Genomic DNA, 19,108 nt, shown 5'->3' on the forward strand with positions numbered 1-19,108 from the left:
GTAGTTTATGGTCATTTTCCTTTAAAAAAAAAAAAAAAGAGGGTGAAGTGGGGGTGGGATAAAACACTGGGGCAACAAACAAGGCTAAAGCCCAAACAGATCTTGAGAATGATTCCTCAAGCAGCCCATTCAACTGCGCCAGCAGCATCAGGGCAGCACCGCTCACACAGGTGAGGCAGGGCCTCGTCACCCACAGCTGCTGCCCCCAACTTCCCAAAACCCTGGGTGAAAGGAGGCCTGGCACCTTCCTGGCTTCGCAGCTGCTTTCGCTCTGCTGCTGGAGGTGCAGCGGCCAGCTCGCCCACAGCGCATGGCGCCCTGATAACCCCGCGGCCTGTTCCTGAAAGCCCAAGTGCGCGTGAAATGGCTACACCCAGAAGCCAGCGGCACACGAGATGTGGAGGATCTGGGCCCAGTTCGCAGGGACATCTCCAAGGTGGACAAAAACCCAGCAGGCCAACGTGCCATGACCCTCAAACCTCAGGAGGACGAGACCAGGCCTTTTGTCCATTATGACATCCTCAACTCAAGACCTGACGGCCAAGGGCTCCCAGGACTGACAGGAGGGACTGGCAGGACCGGCGGCACCTGGCTCAGAGGTTGTCCATCAGCACACACCCACGCTGCTCGGCCTCGGGGTGGCAGACAAACACCTCAGGACTTGTTTCTGCTCCTTCAAGCACCAGCGCACCACACCTGGCACAGGCTGTGGGGGCCACAAAGAGGTGGAGTAAGACCCACGCGTGACTCAGGACGCAATTCTCTCTACTAACCGGGGAGTAACGTAGGTGCTGGAGGGCAGGACCGGGTACCGGAAGGAAGGAGGAGGTGGGAAGCTGGTCAGGAAATGCTGCACAGAGCAGATGGCTGAACTTGAACTAGATGAGCGCTCTACATGGAGACGCTCACCACCTTGGGAGGAGCGACTGAGCCCTGAGATGGAGACGCCGGCCAACAAGACTGTCCGACTCGGGTTATGAACAGAGCTCCTAGTGTGTCCCCAGCCCTATAGGCGATACCAAGACACAACCGGCATGGCTGCCCTTACAGGGCTGGCACAGCTGGGGTAGGAGCCACTCCCGAACACCACAAGTTCTGAGTGATGAGTGGGCTGCTTGGGGAGAAACAGTCTCAAGAACAGGGTCTTCGGCAGCCAGTGAGGGAGTGGCTCCAAGGGGGTGCGAGGTCTGACGGGCGTGTCTAATGCGGATTTGAAATGGTCTCTTTGTAGGAGCTGCCCTACCCCCACCTTCTCTCCCCCAACACAAAGAACTGTGTAAGAGAATTTAGAATTACATACATTTACTCCTTCCATTTTTTTCATGCTTGAAAGGCATAAAGATTGTGGTTCTAAGATGTTAAAAACTGCAGTCTGCTACAACAAACTGTTTTAACACAAACAACCTACTTCAAGGTCAGCACTGGGAGCACCCCCAAATCCAGCCCAGGACAGGAGGCTCTCCAGCCCAGGGCAGAGCCTGCTTCCTGGCCTCCTCTGAGCAATGCAAACAGACTGGGGGGAAAGGTTCACAGGGCTCACAAAACAAACTTCCCAAACAAGCTATGAAAAGTGAAGCCTGCTGCAGAAAAATAAATAAATAAAACAAAGTGCATTGAAAATGTCAAGAGAAAAGAAATAAGGGTGGAGGGAGGAACAGATTTCTTTTTTAATGCAAATAATGGTGGGAAATTGCTGAAAAAGTCTGAGCAGAATCTGCAGAGAGTCGGCTGAAGATTAGCAGTTCAGTCCCTGAAACAGAGTCCCAGAAGGCCAGGGGCCCAGCAGCTGAGCAGGGCTGCCTAGGGCTCCTCTCGCCCACCGGCACTTTCACCCCCAGGCCTGGAGGCTCAAGCTCTTCCCCGCTGGCCCCACCCACTTCCACCAGAATGGGGGAGGGGAGGCAGGTACTCCTAGCCAAATTAGGAGAGGCATCTCAGCTTTTCTCCACTACAAAAGTACCGCAAAAAATAAACTTCTAGTCCCCCTTCAACATATACCAAAACACCTTTATAGAATGTGACAAAGAGCAAGCAATATTTATAACCTGTCATCCACCTGGGATGGACTGGGCAGGGTGAGTGGCACCAGATGGCCAGGGAGGGCTCAGCAGCACCCTCTCCCAAAGGAGGACTCCAATTACCCCTAGGCTCTGTGCTCCGACGATGACCTTGCCAGCAGGCTCCAGGAGATGCCCTGAAGCTGCCAGCCAAGGCAGCTTTCTCAGTCTCCAGACACACCTCTGAGACTGGGGTTCATCCTCAGTGCCCAGGGATACCTGCTGTACACTGCACACCCAAGAGGGTAGGGGCCCTGGGGCCAGGGTTGCCAGACCCTGTTAGACAACTCTGAGGGCAAGCAGGTGAAGACTGCAAAACCACAACACAGACTGAAGAGCAACAAGGCGGGGCTGAACTAGGGTGTGAGCCAGGGCTTCTCAAACCTGAAAGAGCATGCAAATCACCTGGAAATCTTAAGTGTATTCTGATCCCCCAGGTGTGGGGTGAGACACGGCTCCCTCCAGATCCGACATCTCACCAAGACCCTGGGTGATGCAATGCTGCCCATGACAGGCCTGTGGGCAGTGCTTTGCACAGTCAGGATGTGAGATGCATAAGAGAAAAGCAACTACAGAGAGGAAGGAAAACAATCATTAAGGCAAGTCTGTGGAGGAAAGCCCACCCATTTTTATTGTGTGTTGATTTATAGGGATGTATTCAGCTTTCCTGCAGGAATGCTTAGTTCTGGAGTTTTTTCATTCCTTTAGTACACCCCACCCACTGGATTCTCACCCCAATGGATTCTCACAGGTTATTTTTATTCCCATTTCACAGCTATGGAAGCTCCTCTAACCAAGTGATAAGTCAAGTTGGATTCCCTGCCCCTGGGCATCTTCCCAGACCACAGGCCTCCTGTGACGCATGGACACATAAGCTGATCCTGGCCCAGCAGACAATGGGAGGAAAACTGCAGACTGAGGAGGCCCAGGGGGTGGAGGCTGGGTGACGAAAGGCAGATAAAGGGCCAGACACCCACCGAAGGGGACCCAGCAAAAGGATGTTTTTGCCTCCTGGAATCTATAACAAAACAGACAAAATTTAAACCCAGGCCCCCCAGAAGAAGGAAAGAGGGTGGTATCTCTATCTTATTGCATTTGTTTTTACTTTTAACATCCTGCCCTCACTTTGGCAGGAGGTCAAATTAAGAGCTTTACTTCCTTCCCCCCAGGTTCAATTTTACCAGAAAGGGAATGTGGCATTTCCAAGAAAAGAGTCAATGCCAAGACAATTTATCAGTGGGTCCCTGAGAACTGCAAGGGTGTTTTGGAGTCAGGGGTGTGGGTTTCCATGTGAAAACCACACACATCTGCAGAGGTGATCACTGCTACCACGAACCCCTCCAGAACCCAAGGAAGAAAACCCCAGAGGAGAGACTCCCTGTGATGACATTTCTTCCAAAAGATATCCTCAGCTGTCAAGTGGGGTTGAGGGTAGTGACCAGCCATTGTGGATTCAAATTCATTGACCTGAAAGAGTCACACAGCTAAAAAGTTTCCAAAGTTCATCTAAGCAACCCTTCCATTTTCCAGAGACCCACGCCCACTGAAATGAATGGCCAAGGTCACTCAGAGTCCAGTAGCACAACCGGGACTCAACCCCAGCCTCCTACTTCCATGTGCTTTTCCGGAACACCATGCTGCCTCAATCATGACATTTCCCAACCTTGTCTGGAGCCAACTACCCTAAACACAGCATCTGTGTTTCAATGCCTTTGACAGAGAACTGAGTTCTTTTTGCTGAGTCTTGTAAAAGCTTTGCTAAAATAAGGGCACTCCAAGGGGCCACCCTGTACAGGGCTGAAACTTGCTTCCTAATTTGTTCGACTTGGCTGATGAGATCAGATAAGAGAGCCAGGCTTATCTCACGATGAATGGGTTCTGAAAGGGTAACATAAAATACTAAACACAAAAAGGCAGTGAAAGCTCCAAGTTCTCAGGCAAAACAACTCTTAAGTCCAAGGCAGGCGACTATTGCAGACTGGCTGCAGTGCAGAAAGCAGGAGATGGGCTGCAGCGGTCACACCTCCAGAAAGGGATGCCAGCATGGTCCTCGGCTATACCATCGACCTCACCCCTGGGTGAAACTGGGTCCCCAGGAGGAAGCTCATTATGCCCACCAAAAACTAGGGGAGAAGAGAGACATTCAGACGCCAAGGGGCAGGGTCTGTCTGGTTCCTCTTAGTTGGAGAAAAGTTCCCACAACCATTCGGAGACTGGAATCAAAAGAAACGTTTCTCATTCACACCCACCCCGCCACTAAATGCTAAGAACTCTTCCTACACAGACTCCAGGTGGAAGGACCAGGAGGTAAAAGAAGAGCAACCTCTGTGCCCAGGAGTGGCTTTTTCTGCCAACGACCAGGAAGCTACTGCTCTCAAAGGTGCCTGTGCCGCTGCTCCTCTCCCCCGTATCTTTTTCCCTCTTTCCCTCCCTCTCCCGACCAACTCGCCCTCTCTCACACACACCTTCAGTGGCCACAAACAGGTGGGACGTTTCTCTGTCCCACTGTACATGTCACCATCACTCTGATCCAGAAAGAGGGTTAGACCATCTCTAAACAGGGAATCTCAGCACCACTGGGGAGGTGGGGTTACAGCTGGGGGAACTGAGGGTGCAGCCAGGGGACTGCATGCTGTTGGCTCAGTGGGAAGATTCATGTCTTAAGGGCTTCCCCTGTGCTACGAGACCGCTGCCTGCCGCCTGCCCAGCCTGCCTGCCTGCCTGCGATTCAAGAGCCCAGAGAGGGCAGAACAAAGGAATATGGCTGTGGCTCAGGCAGCGGGGGAGGTGACGGGCCAGCCTGCCAGCAAGCAGGCTTTTCTGCAGCTGAGTGCTCGAGTGAGGAACAGGGGACACTGAGCTGAACACTACGGCACAAAGGAAAGTGGGGCCTGCGAGACTTACAACAACCCAGCCACGTGCCTGGCCCCCACCCAAGGGCGCAGCTGGGCCCAGATTGCTTAGGCAGAACCTACTCCCAGAGGCAGCAGGCAGGTGACTGACAAGACAGGCACAGGGCACTCCTGCACCTTGTCCAGCTGCTCAGAACTCTTACCCAGAGTGGTTCCAAGCACAGCATGGGGACTTGAGAGGGGGGAAAGGGGGATCGTGACAGAGATACCTGCAAAGAACAGGGCCCCTCCTAATGTCCAGGGGCGGAGGGGGCACCAGGAGAAGGCAGGGCCCAGGCTGGGCAGCTCACTCAGCATAAAATAACACAGGAGGGGCACTGGAGTGGCTAAGATCCCTCCACCAAAGGACTTGTATTAACATAATAGGCTCCTGCTGCCAGCAACAATAGTAATACTGGCCACCCCCCTCCCGCCCTCCCCTTTCCCCCAAAAGATCCACAATGGGAGGCAGCAGGAAACCAGGGCAGAGCCCATGAATAGCTCCACTGTCAGTGCCCAGGCCCCACCTCCTCAGCCCCACAGGTCAGTCCTAGCTGCCACCCCACCACAATAGAAATCTCTGTGCTGCCAAGGCCCCAAGCCCACACAACAGAGCTGTGGGCATGGGAAGCTCTGGGCTCTCACAGGGCAGCATGTGACAGCAATGGTGGGAGAGACAGACCAGGGCACAGGCCTCAGACCCAGCAGGGCAGGGTCATATCAGCCACCTTTCTGTTTAGGGGACATCTGCCATCCAGCCCTAAAAATCTCCCTAGTTTTTGCCCAGCCCTGCCTAGGCGTGGGGCAGCCAGAGCCACACAGGGAAAGATTATAGTCATCTCAGAGGCATATTTGTGTCCACAAGGATGTGGAAACAGCATGAGAGCTCCCGGGACTCCCAGGAGGATCCCAGTGGATGGCTCCAACATATGCCCTCCCTCCCCCCCTCGCCTAACCCACCCCAGGAAGAAAAACTCATAGGCCCTCACCCCCTGCTTGCCACCTGCTCAAGACAGAAAACCCATCCACTATTTACACCGGGTGCCTTCTACACAGGCTTTTAAAATCACAGGTTGGCAATCAGGCCCATAGCAGCCTAACGCAGCAAGAAGCCAGGGCACAAAGCCGGCAGGAGACGGGGGAATCCCAGAGCAGTGGAAGGTCCAGTGAGGCCAGGATGGGAGGCCTGACCCTCACACCAACCTCTGAAACTGAGGGAGAATCTGCTCTTCTAAAAGCTGTTTCCCAGCTTCAGCTTGTTTCTCAGCCAAGACCTCCCCCCGCCCCCACCATGTCCTGCCCCAGTCCTGCAAACTCCTGCAGCTGCTCAAACCCACATAATGAGAAGTCTGCCCCCATCACCATCTCCTCTCTGGCTCTGGCTGCCTCTTCACCCTCATATCACAATTTTGGGTGCATAGGTCTCATGGCCCACAGGGCACAGCCAAGGACTGCAAACAGGTGCTATGGAGACTGGCTGACCTGAGCTGAAACAAGGACAGACTGTGGTGGGAACCAGCACCCCAGAGTCCCAGCACCCACTGTCGTCCCCTCCAGCTCTAGGCTCCAACTGTAGACATACAAGATCCCGCCAAAAGAAAAACTCAGGTTTTATCTGACTCCCTTTGGACTCAAAACAGTGTGTTTCTTTTCCTACTAAGCACCCAATGCCTGGACTCCTCAGCTGGCCAGCTCTACTACAGAGCTCTGAGCACGTGCGAGGCATCCCTGCAGCTTGGGCCCGAGAAACAAAATACAGAAAGCAACCTCAATGTCCATCAATAGGGGGCTGATAAAGTGAACCAGTTTACTGTACAGAGGAGTAACATGCCGCTCTTCAAATGAATGGCCCTCACTGTGTGTGCTGAAATAGATCAATCCCAAGATAAACTTTAGAGTAGAAATCAGTTAAGTGCAGGACAGCGCAATCAGCATACCAGCAAGGGATGCTTGACCAGGCACCCCGCACCTGGTGACAAAGGCCACAGGGGAGCAGAATTGAACAGGTCAGGGATGGAAATATTCATTTCCACTGTGTATCTTTATGTGTTCTGCATCATGTGTACATTTTTAAAATAAAATTTTTTTAAAGGATTTTTTTTTAAATATATCTTTATTGATTTCAGAGAGAGGAAAGGAGAGGGAGAGAGAGAGACAGAAACATCAATGATGAGTCATTGATCGGCTGCAGCCAGCAACCCGGGCATGTGCCCTGACCGGGAATCGAACCCTGATCGCCTGGATCCTAGGTCGACGCTCAACCACTGAGCCACGCCCGGCCGGGCTAAAATAAAATTTAAACCTAAATTGACATTTAAAACCCCAAAAGTTTATGGCTGGAGGCACCAAAACTTTTACCTGTAGCTCTCCGCAGGCAGTGTCTGGCATCTGTCTAGAACAGGGAACAGTTGGGAGAGGAGGGGAAGGGAGTACCAGCCTCCAGAATAGGCTTACAGACTCAAGAGAGCTAGCTAGCTCCCTGCTCACAACTCCTCCCCAAGTCCCAAAATAGAAAGTTTTCCTAGGAAGACCACAAGCAGATTCTGACAAAGGCAGAAGGGAAACCTGAAGTCATTCCACGCTGAGGACCATCTGTAGCCAGATCCACAGGGAGGCTGTTCGACTCCCAGGTTCAGGGGTGAGGAGGGTTTGAACCATGCAACCCAGGCCTCAGCGGGATCCCCCCTCAGGGCCCTCCCAGTCATCAGGAGGTTCAAGGTCCTAATTTTATGAGCCCATCCCTATTTTAGCAGCTAAAGAAAACTGTTTCAACAGATTTCTAGGCCTGGCCCAACTCCAAGAGCAGACTAAAAACAGTTTCTCCAAAATCTCGGCTCAAAACCCCAATTCCTTCACCACTAAACTCCATGTACCTTTCAGGAAATGGAAGCTGAGGAATGCAGTTGTGAGATGGATTTGTGTATTTATCCCCTACTAAAGGGATGCATATATGTTGTTGAAAGCTTCCTTTAACTGGCACATCAATAAATAAGCTGCACCAGAAGCACTTATGTACTTCCTCCGAGTGATTTTCCCTCTAAGGAACAATACAATAGCCATCCCAGTCTCCTGCCTGCTTCTCTGGGGTATGATACATGCCTATTAGAACCAGGACTGGCCTAACCACTTGGGTGAAACCATATGGGGGGCTGGGAATGAGAATGGAGCTCTTTCCACCTAGCAGAATTCCCCTGTCCCACCCCAGGGCCACCACAGCAAGCACTAAGATCTCCTAAAACCTCAGGCTCACAGACCACCCAGGCCACAGAGGCAGAAGACTAGAAAGAAGGAAGGTGTATGTTTGGCTCATCTATTCCGTAAGACACTTTCTGATGACTGCTCAATGTTCAATAAGCAACCCCCAAATTAAGAAGCACACATGAGATTTCACAACAAATAGACTCACTATGGTACTTGGAGCACTCATACCTCAGCTGCTGGGAACAAGTCCTGCCCCCGTCACAAGCCAGGTCCACACCAGTACAAAGCCCTCAGCAACTCTTGTACAGAATCCTGTAACCCTCCATCAGACTGAGACCAGTCCCCCTCCAACCATCTTCCTGCATAAGTGGGCAGGGCTCCACACCCCGGAACAAACCTGCTAGCCCTAGCCCTGTGAGAGGTACATGCCACACCCTCCTCCTTGCTCCCTTGGGAATGAATACCCTGCCATTACCACCAACCCTTTTATTGACATGCACCCTCAAGACATATCCGTGTTTACAGCATTACTTGTATTCCACAGGAAGCAGTTCAGATGACAGCAGAAAATGACTGTGGCAGGCAGGAAGGCACACAGAGCCAGTTTCTGTCACCCGCACTGTTCCCCTGCAGGAGTAGAAGCCAGTGGAGCCTTCAGGAAATGGGGAAGGCCTCCACCCACAGCCAACAGGTTTTCTTCACACACCGTTTTTTTCTCACAACAGTGGGTGGCCTGGTTCCTAAAAAGCTGGCTGTTGAGACAGGAGCAGGGGACACACCAAACAGGGTCAACTGTGTAGGTCTGGCCAAGTAGAGAGCAAGGGCAGAGAGAGAGCCAGGAGGAGCCTCAGGCATGGACGGGAGGAACAAGGTTGGGTACGGGGATTGGAAGGCCTCAGACAGGGGAAAGAAGGGGGTATCCAGACAGAAGATCCCTGCAGTGCACAGTCCAGGCAGGAGGAGAAGATCTCCCACCAGAGTCTCCCTCTGCTGAGCTCAGACAAAGGAAACAATGAGTCCCTAGGAGTGGGAGAAAAAGAGATCCATAAAGCTGTCAGACAGGTTTGCCCAGAAGAGCGAGAGCAGGAAACACAAGGTACAAAGGCCAAGGAAGGAGGGTTGTCCAGAGTCAAATGGCTGTGGTCTGGCACCCAACAGATCTGGCAAGGGGAGCCAGCGCTGGTGGGCCCCAGGGAACTAAGGCCCCAGGTCCACGCTGATTCCTGGGTGGAGGGGGAAGTCCAGCCAGAAGAGTGAGGGAGCCAAGGGACAAGGAGCCAGTAGACCACTCCTGAGGGACAAGTGTGAACAGTGGTGAGCTCAAGCCAGTGCATGAACCCTGGGGGACACTGAAGGCAGGCGGCAGCTAGCCTCAGATACTGGCAGTCTCTCCTTGACCGAACTTTAGGAAGGCTCCTCTTAGCCTTCTGCTCGACTAGGCCTGCCCTTAGGTGTCTGTCCTTGTAGAGTCCAGTTCTTAGCAAGAATCCTGCTAAGTCAGATTAGCAGGGATCCTCCACCCTCCCGGATCCCCCACCCTCTGTTCTGATCACCCTCCTTATCTGACCAAATTTCTCATCCTCCTAGTGGAATATCCCCCAGGTAATACCTGATCACCCTGGCCTACCTATTAGGTTGAATAGGCAAGAATCCTGTTGGGTCAGTTAGTAAAGAATTACCTTCTCAGAAATTTCCATCCATCAACCCCCTGTCCCATTCTGCTCCTTGGCTATAAATTCCCACTTTTCCTTGTTATATCTGGGGTTGAGCCCAATTTCTCTTCCTAATGCAAAACCCCTCTGTAGTAGTCCTTATACCTACCACAATAGTCCTTATAAAGTCTGCCTTACTGTTTTAACAAGTGTCAGAGTTAATTTTTTTCTTTAATACAGAGCTCCAAGCCTTCCTGGACCCCTCACCCAGAGCATGAGAACTACTAGGGCTAGGGCTGGGCTCCCCCACCAAGCCCCAGGGAGGGACCCTGTCTACCTGGCCAAGAGGTGAGGGGCTAACACCAGACAGCCAATCCACAGGCTAGCCAGACACTATGGAGGTCACCTGGGGAGGACACAGGGTCTCTTTCACAGCCATGGCCATTCAGTGGGCAAGCAGAGCCTCTCTCTGGAGCAGCTGGTGGCAGCAGCAGGGAGGCACAGAGGAGCAGGGTCCTGGGCAGAACCGAGCTCTCCTCCTGCTGAGGAAAGTCACACCACGGCCAGCACTGCCGCAGTGGGTGTGGGGCGCAGTCAGCCCCTCCCTGGGAGGCCCAAATCTGACGCTAAGGTGGCTGTATTCCTCATATCCACTTTCCACTTTCCACTGAGCCCAGGCTTCCTGAGGTGACCTGGTGGGCTTCTGATGCTATAAGCCAGACCCCCTCCCCGCCTCGGGTCTGTGTCCTGGGATATGCTGCTGCCCTCAGCCCTCCCTGCTCCCCACTCAGACCCCAGACTATAGGTGAAAGAGGCTCGAGGGACGCTCATTTAATTCCGGCTGCTGTGAGGGCCCCTTTTTTGGGTGTTAGGATTAAGAATTCCTCAAAGCCTCTTTTTAGATGCTTCTGGGCTCTGCAGAGTAGATTAGCATAAGCCCCAGCCTCTGGTGCACAGTCAGGGAAAACCCAGAGAGGAGGTTCACCAAATCTCTCCTCAGGTCCACTCCTGCCCGCCCCTTGTCCTGGCCTGTCCCTCCCCAAGCCTCACCCAGAGAGGAAAGCCCAGCCTCACTCTCCCAAATTCCAGGGACACAGTCTGAAGTAGCACCAGGAACTCACCTCTTACCCAGGGTCCCAGAAACCGCTTTAGAGCCAATGGCTCTCAGCCACTCAGCACAGCTGACAGAGCCCACGGAGGGAAAAGTTGGTCCCTCCAGCTATCTAGCTGATGGACACCAGGACTCTCCTGGCTGCTCAGAGAGGGAGGCAGAACAGACCTCAAGGAATGAAGTTTTACCTCCTGCCTGCCCAGACCCATGTAAGCTCAGATCACCAGGCCTACTGCCTCTAAGAGAAACACTACAGCACTGCCCAGCCTGGCCCAGCCCAAGAGTAGAGAAAGTGGGGTTCCCAGGTCAGCTGCTGGTGAGCATGAGAGCCACCACCGGGGTGGCAACAGTCCCAGAGCTTCTGTGTGCTTTTGCTTCACAGTAACCCCATGAGAGGCAGAAAGGGCAGATTCCTCTCACTTCACAGGTAGGCAAACCAAGTCCAGGAGAAAAAAGTAAATAAAAATCAAAGGCTTATCTAGGTCGCTCTGCTAGAAAGCAGAGACAGCTCAAAAGCTGCCTCACCACTATCCACTCTACAAGCTGAATGAACAATGTTACTCACCTTCTCATGTAATTAGCCAAGGCACTGAGCCCTCACCAGCAGCAGGCCCTGTGCTGTGCCAACACAGTCACACTTGCCCCATCAGGACCAAAAGTAAATATGCCATTAAAGGAGAAAATGGGTGTGGGGACAAGGAATACCCCACACAACTCAGTTAGAGAGGACAATGCCATCACAGATGCCAACACAAGCCAGCAACGCTGGTTTCTGCCTAGACCAAAGATTCTCAAAGCCCTGGTCTACATAGTCTCCTGGGGACTCTGATGACCAACAAAGAAAGGAACCACTGTTTAGAACCCCATCACCTCTTCCTCTATTCAGGATGACAAAACAGAGGCCCTGAGAAAGGAGAAAACATAATACTGAGTAGCCCACAATACAGAAGTACCTGAGGTATCATCATCTCCACCAGTGTTTCTTGGCCCTGATGGATGTCACCAGAGACCAAGCAGGTGACAAAGCACAAAAGCAAAGTCCCTAGCATGGCAAGCTCTTTAACACCCTGCAAGGGTGATCCAAGTGAAAAATGCAAAAGGGTTTCTACAAACCCCTTTTATATGCCAGAGAGCCAGCCCAGCCCCACAATCAAGCCTGTTCTCCATGTGGTCCAACCTTTAGTAACCTTACCACCTCTCCTGCCCACACCCCTAGGCCTGCAGGCTCAGCCTGAGTCCCAGAAGTGGAAGTGGAAAAGCGAAGCCTATAAGGGCGCCTCTACATGCTCCTCCTTCTAGGAAAGGTGACTACCCCTACTGGCCACATACAGCTAGAGCACAGGTCTGCCGTGCCAGGGCAGTGAGGGGAGCAGGAGCCCGATTCCCTTCCTATGGGCTTTAATATCACTCTCTAAAAGCTGCCAAGAAACAGGGATCATCATCCCAGTTCACAGCCCCAGGCTAGGAGCTGAACACGGGCTTGATAAAAATCCCTGACCCCGGACTCACCACTAGTCCTTGGGCCCATGAATGAATGAATGAATGGGCAAAAGAAGACCTAAGGAATTCAAGTAACTTGCCCAGGGTCCAGAAGCAACCTTCCTCTGCATACTACCTCTCACTACCCTAATATATTCTAGGTGGAAGCTTTAAGAGTTAGAATGAAATTCATCATTCTCTCTGTGCCTCTGTCCAAGTGACCAGGAATTTTTCGATTAATCCACATGGGTCCAACAGTGAGAACAACATAAAGCAGATATGCAATAGGTGTGGTGCGAGCAAGAAATAATCCTTTGTTTTTTTAAGCCTCTGAAATTTGGGGATTGATACCACAGGAAACTCTGATCTATCTAGACAGACACAGTCAATGACTCCCTCCCCAATCTTCTGTGCAGGGCAACTCCGGTCTTCCCTTTCCTCGGTCTTCCTCAGGTCTTTCCTTTCCCCAGCTGCAGGGAGACAAAACCTCCATCACCAATCAGCTGGGGTTCAGGGGCACCTACTATGTGCCCAAACAGATGAGATGCTTTCAGAAGCAGGGGATATAAGGGCAACCTGCGCTAGACTTACTAGTTCCGCTGTGGGCCAGGCTTATTCAGTGTATTAATCTACTTTAATCACTTCTAAGAAATCATTATCTAGTTAGAAATGAGGAAACCCAGCTCACTTAGAGACTAAGCAAGTTACTCTGTGACCTCTCTGGGTCAGTTTCCTCATCTGTAAAATGGGACATTCACATTATCTACCATACTCTGTTTTCAAGGGTTAACACAAGTGAAGTTTCTGGGATAGTGCTTGGTATAAGTCTCAAGAAATAGTAAGTCTCAATAAATTCCCTATTACTACATGCTAAATCTTTCACAAAATTGCTGTAAGGTTGTCCATAATTTCCACAAGATTTTAAACCCAGCAGAGGTTTCCCTGGACTGGTATAAGGGCACTCTGTAGGCACTGCCAAACTAAATCCTACCTCAGCTGAAGGTAAACAAGAAACAAATCAAATCTCAGCAAATGTTTCCAGAACCCAGGGCTTCCCGACTCCCTGCTCCCTGGCCTCCATGGGAACTTCACTTCCACCACAGACATGAGCAGGAGGGCCGCCTCCCCTCCCACGAAGAGCATGAGCTTTGTTCTCCCACTCCCAAACATGGGCAGGCAGGCACCCTCACCTGCCCTGAGGGATCAGCACAGCTGCCCAGCTGGTAAAGGGGGAACTTCCCTGGGCAAACAACCCTTCTGCAGCCCCCTCCTCTCCATGCCTTTTCTTCCTGGAGGCAGCCACAAACCTCCAGAAGCAGCAGTGGCTTGGACTCCTGTTTGCCTGAATGCTGCTGTGAAGCTGAACCCAAGCTCAGATCAACACTATGAGCACCGACTACAGGTCCAGCCTGGGCTCTAAGACCACACAGAGCTTACAGCCAGACAGACAGTTGTGAGCCTGGAACGGTGCTTGCGGCAGCGACTGGTACCCTAGCATCCCAGAATCTCAATCATGCTTTGTAAAATGAATCGAAGATCACATTTGGTGACCCAGCAGTGGGGTTCAGAGATGTGGGGATAAAGAGATCAAGAAATTCTCCAGCTGAAGGTGGGGTGCAACAAAGGATGACACAGTAAGAGGGAAAACCACACTGGTAGTTTGGGCTTCCAAGGCCTGTCTCCAAGACACTATGGATCCTCAGGATGGGACAAAGCTTGGGGACAGCTGACAGAGGAGCTGGAAGGGCATATGGGTCTATGATGGAGGAACATGGGCTTCATTGGGGGGGGAGGGGTGCTCTGATGGCCTAGGCCCTACCTAGGTTTCTCTTCACAAATAGGGAAGGGTGTCCCAAGCACTCAGCAGGCACTAATTCCCGGTACTTTGAGGTCAAGGGGTAAGGGGAAGGCTACTTTTGAGGATCTGGCAAGCAGCTTCACCCACTCCATTCAGCCCCCATCTCTGAAGGGAGGAAGACCCCTAGAGAGCAGACCACAGGAGACAGGGCACCTGCAGAGGCTCCGATGCAACCCCCAGCATTCTCGGCTCAAGACAAGTTGATGCCAGCAGACACCAGAGTCCCCCCGGCCAGGACAAGGGTGGACAACTGGCCCCCCCCCACACACAGCATGGGCCGCGTCTAGACAGAGACCAACTTCACGTCCCCGAGTCCCAGCGTCCCCCGAGCCCAGACCTTGCACACGCGCGCACACGCGCACACGCACACACACACACACACACACACACACACACACACTTCCTACGCACCGGCAGCACCACGCTTCCCAGACGGGCAGCGGCCACCGACCGGCTCGACGGAAGCCCCAGGAAGGTCAGGGGTCGGGCTTTGCTCCCAAGCTCAGTCCCAACCGACCAAGGCGGAGAAGCTGGGTCACCACCGACTCCAACGCGGGCCGTCCAAGCCCGAGCAAGGCTGAGTGGGACGCACCGCCGGGGTGGGCGACTTGGGGCACAGCCTGGGGGCCCTCCCAGGTCCGCGCCCCCACCCCAGGCGAGCTCCGCGCGGCCGAGGGTCCGCGACCGAGCGGAAGGGACAGCCCACGCCAGGGCTCGCGACGGGGCACGGGGGGCAGAGCGGGAGCGGCGGTCCAGCCCCCCCGGGCCCCCACGCCCGCCAGCCCGCGGGCACCCGCCCGGAAACGCGGAAAGGGCGAGGGCGACAGCACCCCGAGCGCCAGCGGGGGCCGCCGTGGCTCGCGCTCCGCCCGGCGCCGGAGTTCGGCTCGGCGGGGTTCGGGCCAAGGCCTCCGGCCCCTCGCGGGCGATGCGGGCGAACAAAGCCAGCGCCGCCCGCAGGGCCGCCCCCGGGCAGGAACGCGGGAGCCGGAGGGGCCGAGCCGGGACCGGGGAGCAGCCCGCGTCCCCAGAGGGCGCTCGGGGGGGTCGGCCTCAGACAATGAGGGGCGCTGGGCCCGGCGCTCCAGCGGGGCGCGGCGCCTACTCACCCGGGCGCGGCGGCGGCGGCGGGCCCGGCTCGGCCGAGGAAGTTAGAGCAAGTTCGGCGGCGCGGGGCGGGAGGGCGCGACTCGGGCCGTCCGAGCGGGGGGCGGGGCGCGGAGGGGCGGGGCCGGGGGGCGGCGGCCGAGAAAGGGGCGCCACTTCCCCGCGCCGCCCAGTGCGCCCCGCTCTCCTGGGCCCGCCCCGGCGCCGCCCTCCGCGCCCCGCCCCGCCGGCGCCCTCCCCCAGCCTGTGCGGCGGGGCGCTCGGGGCGGGGCGGGGGCGGGGCGGGGGCGCCGGGGGCGGGGCGGGGGCGCCGGGTCCGCCCCTCCCCGGGTGGCGCTGCGCAGGCGGAGCCCGGCCCCGCCGCACGCGCGTGGCCGCCGCGCGCCCTCGGCCGGGGGCGCCGCGCCGTCGCCGTGCGGGCCTCGCCTCTGAGCCGGCCCCACGCGAGCTTAGGGAGAGCGCGATGTGTGGGGGCCGAGGGGAGGCCGCATCTCGCGGAAGACCGCGGGGAACCGGTTCGAGGTGGGCGCGGAATCAGAAAAATGGCTGTTGAAAATCGGTGGCGTTCCTGCCGGCCGGGAGACGGGGGTGGGGCGGCGGGCTTCGAGAAAAGGGTGGTAAATTAGCATCTTCTATTTCTTTGCAAACGGAGCAGTCAAGACGACCCCCCCTTTGGGCCTTGGTGCTAAAAATACCCATCTTTCTTTGGCTCGCCTGCCGGGATCTGTTCCTCTCCTTCTTTCCTAGGTGGCGGCGGCGAGGAGTCTCGAGGCAAGAGGGGGAGCCTGGAGGGACCCCCTCGGGCGCAGAGGTGTTCACACTGCAGGCTGGGTTCTGGCGTCCAAAAGGCTCAGCCCCCCCGTCTGTACAACGAGGCACCAGAACACTACTGATCCTTAAGTCATCCGGGGGGAGGTGGTTTGCTCTCTTGGGCAGCAGAAAATACAGATCTGTTAAAACTGGGCCAGGAGACTGGCTGCACCGCATTCTGTCTGGCACAGGCAACCGTCAGGTTAAACCAATCGTGTAAAGAAGAGAGCTTGCAAAAGAGACCATTTCATCCATTCCCAGATGTTTGTGTGTTTTTTTTACTAAAGGGGCTGAGCCTGTCTGTGACACCCTAGGAAGCGCTGGGACCTCCTCAGGGACCCGTCCATTCACTGGCTTCAGCAGATAGCCAGTGCCAGGTTGAGTGCCCGTCCCTGCCGGGCCTGTTTGGATGCTGGGGGATACAGCAATGAACAAGGCAGCCGAGGCCTCTTGCTCCATAAAGTTTATTGTTAGTGGAAAAGACAAATAATTGCAAATTGAAGTAAATGCTGGGACAAAAACGAAGGGCTGGGAGAGAGAATCAGCGCTACTTCGCTTCAGGCGGAGCTGCCAGGGGAGTTTCTTGGAGGAGGTGATGTTGAATCTGAAGTCAGAGGAATGAGGAGGTAGCCTTGGAAAGAGCCAGCAGAGCAGGCAGCCCAGGTGCAGATCAGTGTGCGCCGAGGCCCTGAAAAAGGTAAGCTCTGGATGTGCCAAGCAGCCGAAGGAAAATCAGTGTAACTGGCATCGGCAGCCTGGGAAAGAGAACCAGAGTGACGTGGGGGGGTAGGCAGGGGCAAGGGCATGCAAGACTGTTCAGGGAATGGAGACTTGCATGAAACCTTTGAAGGACTTTACACAGAAGACTAACATTTATTGCTGTGTGAAAAATAAATGGGGTGGGCGGCAGGCAAAAACAAAAGGAAGGAGACAATTAGACTGTTGTGGCCATCCCGGCAAGAGATGATGGTGGTTTGGACTGAAGTGGTGGCCACACTGTGAAGATTAGTTGAGAGATGCTATTTTCGACACTGGACTTGACAGGACACACATTGATAGGATAAATTTGGGGAGGGAGGGGGAGGAAATGGGAAAACCAAAGATAACTAAAGTTTCTGGCCGGAGTAAATGAATGGACAGTGCCTCATTTATTGGATGGAGTAGCCTGGAGGAAAGAGACCACCTATCAGGGAGGAACATTAAGAATTCTGTTTTAGCTCTGTTGAGTTTGAGGTACCCGTCAGAGAGCCAGTTTGATTGTCCAGTCACTGGGAGCTCGGAAGAGATGCCTGGGCTGGAGGTGAGGCTTTGGGAGGTATCATCTTAAAGAGAGTAAAAGCCATAGGATCTGAGATCACCTAAGGTGAGGAGGTAGATACAGAAGAGGAGAGAGTTCAGGAGGCACTCAGAGCAGTCACACAAAGGAGCCAGAGCAGAAAAGGAGACTGAGAAAGAGGCTGGGGAGGCAAGAGGAGAACCGGGAGAGTGCTATATCCCAGAGCCTGAGAAAGGAAAGTGTTTCCAGAAAGGAGTGGTCAGCTGTGTTAGATGCTAGCTGGAGATCGGGTAAGATGAGGACAGTGAAGGATCCATTGACTTGCAACATGAAAGTAATTAATGAACATGATAATAAGGTTAGTGGCCCTGGAGTAGAGGTGTGGGAGCTAGACCTTGGTGGAACTAGCATGTTTGGGTTTGTCTGACAGGGAACAGGGAGGGGTCTAGAAAGGGTTGTGGAATCAAGAGGCTTTGGCAGAAATTGCTAAATGACCCTAATAGCCATTCTCCCCTTTTCCTTCAGCATGGAATTTCAAATTCTAGCTGGCCACATGGCTTCCCAGAGTAAAAGCAAGTTTCTCGGACTCCTTTGCATCTAGGTATAGCCATATGACTCATTTCCAGCCATAGGAGGTAAGTGGAGGGTGTCCATCTGCAACTTCTGAGAACTAGGTTGAGAGAGCAATGGTGTGCTTTCCTGCTCACTGGAACATATAAAAATATGTAAATATGCAGCTGGAGTTCAGGTCGCCACATTAGACTTTGAATGGAGGCCATGGTTGAGGATGTCAATGGAACTAGTTAGAATATATCTGGATCCTAGTGGGTAGGGGGCCACCTACCTGCTCTGGGCCACCTACCTCTTGACTTTGTATATGAAAAAAAGAAATGCCTGTCTTGTTTAATCCTTTGTTTTCTGATGCTTATAGCCATATCTAATTTTATTTCTGTTAGAATACAGAGGGTTCTGTTAAAATATGGAAGTTCCTGGAGCAGGTTTGCAGAGAGAGAGGAAAGAACCAGGAGAGAAGGCAGGAGTGATAATGCTGAAGGAAGGGTGAAAGGAGGTGGGGGATCCGAGGGCCTGCAGCAGAGAGGCTCCTCTGCCGTTACTAAGGAGGGGAGGATGGAGGCAGAGAGGATGGATGTCTCCAGTGAAGGCTGGGTCTGGGAAGATGATCATTTCCACCTGATGTCTGCTCACTCCTGGGTGTGAAGGAGGCCGTGAGCCTAGAACAAGGAGGAGGGAGCGGGGGAAGCCAATTTTGTGAATCATGGACTACTAGGTGGTGGTGGAGGCATTGCCAGCCTGAGCAGCTTCTGGGAAATAGCTCCCTTCTGGACCAGTTGGCCATGCTGCTGCAGGCATGAGGAGGGTGAGGAAAATGCCCAGGAAGAGCCAGGAGAGAAGGCAAGAGTGATGATTCCTGGGGTGAAAGTAGCACGGCCTCCACCCCACTTCCAATCAGGCCTCACTTCACGGTCACTTATGACACTTGCCTACCATTCCCAGCTGCCATATGAGACCCACTAAGCTTTACCTGACCCATTTTACAGCACAGTCCGGGAGGGGGGACTTCAGAGAGCATCAGGGATAGTCAAAGCAGAGCAGGTCCATTTTATTTTCTTTTATTAAAAAGTGGACGAGAAGTGAGATATGGAAG

General features: G+C 53.8%; 1 protein-coding gene across 3 annotated transcripts in view; it reads right to left on the minus strand.

Moving 5' to 3' along the window:
* TSPAN14 (tetraspanin 14) overlaps positions 1–15,436 on the minus strand; it is a 52,816-nt gene extending 37,380 nt beyond the window's left edge. For 2 of the 3 annotated variants that reach the window (XM_087824285.1, XM_087824284.1), the window contains exon 1: positions 15,359–15,436. The gene's annotated coding sequence lies outside the window, so the exon portion shown is untranslated. Of the gene's footprint in view, positions 1–14,660; positions 14,758–15,358 lie in introns of those variants that run through there. The other variant, XM_016195534.2, reaches the window with a different exon arrangement.
* Positions 15,437–19,108: the final 3,672 nt, after the last annotated feature.

Source organism: Miniopterus natalensis, chromosome 14 (assembly GCF_054644295.1).
Source record: "Miniopterus natalensis isolate mMinNat1 chromosome 14, mMinNat1.hap1, whole genome shotgun sequence".
Lineage (NCBI taxonomy): Eukaryota > Metazoa > Chordata > Mammalia > Chiroptera > Miniopteridae > Miniopterus > Miniopterus natalensis.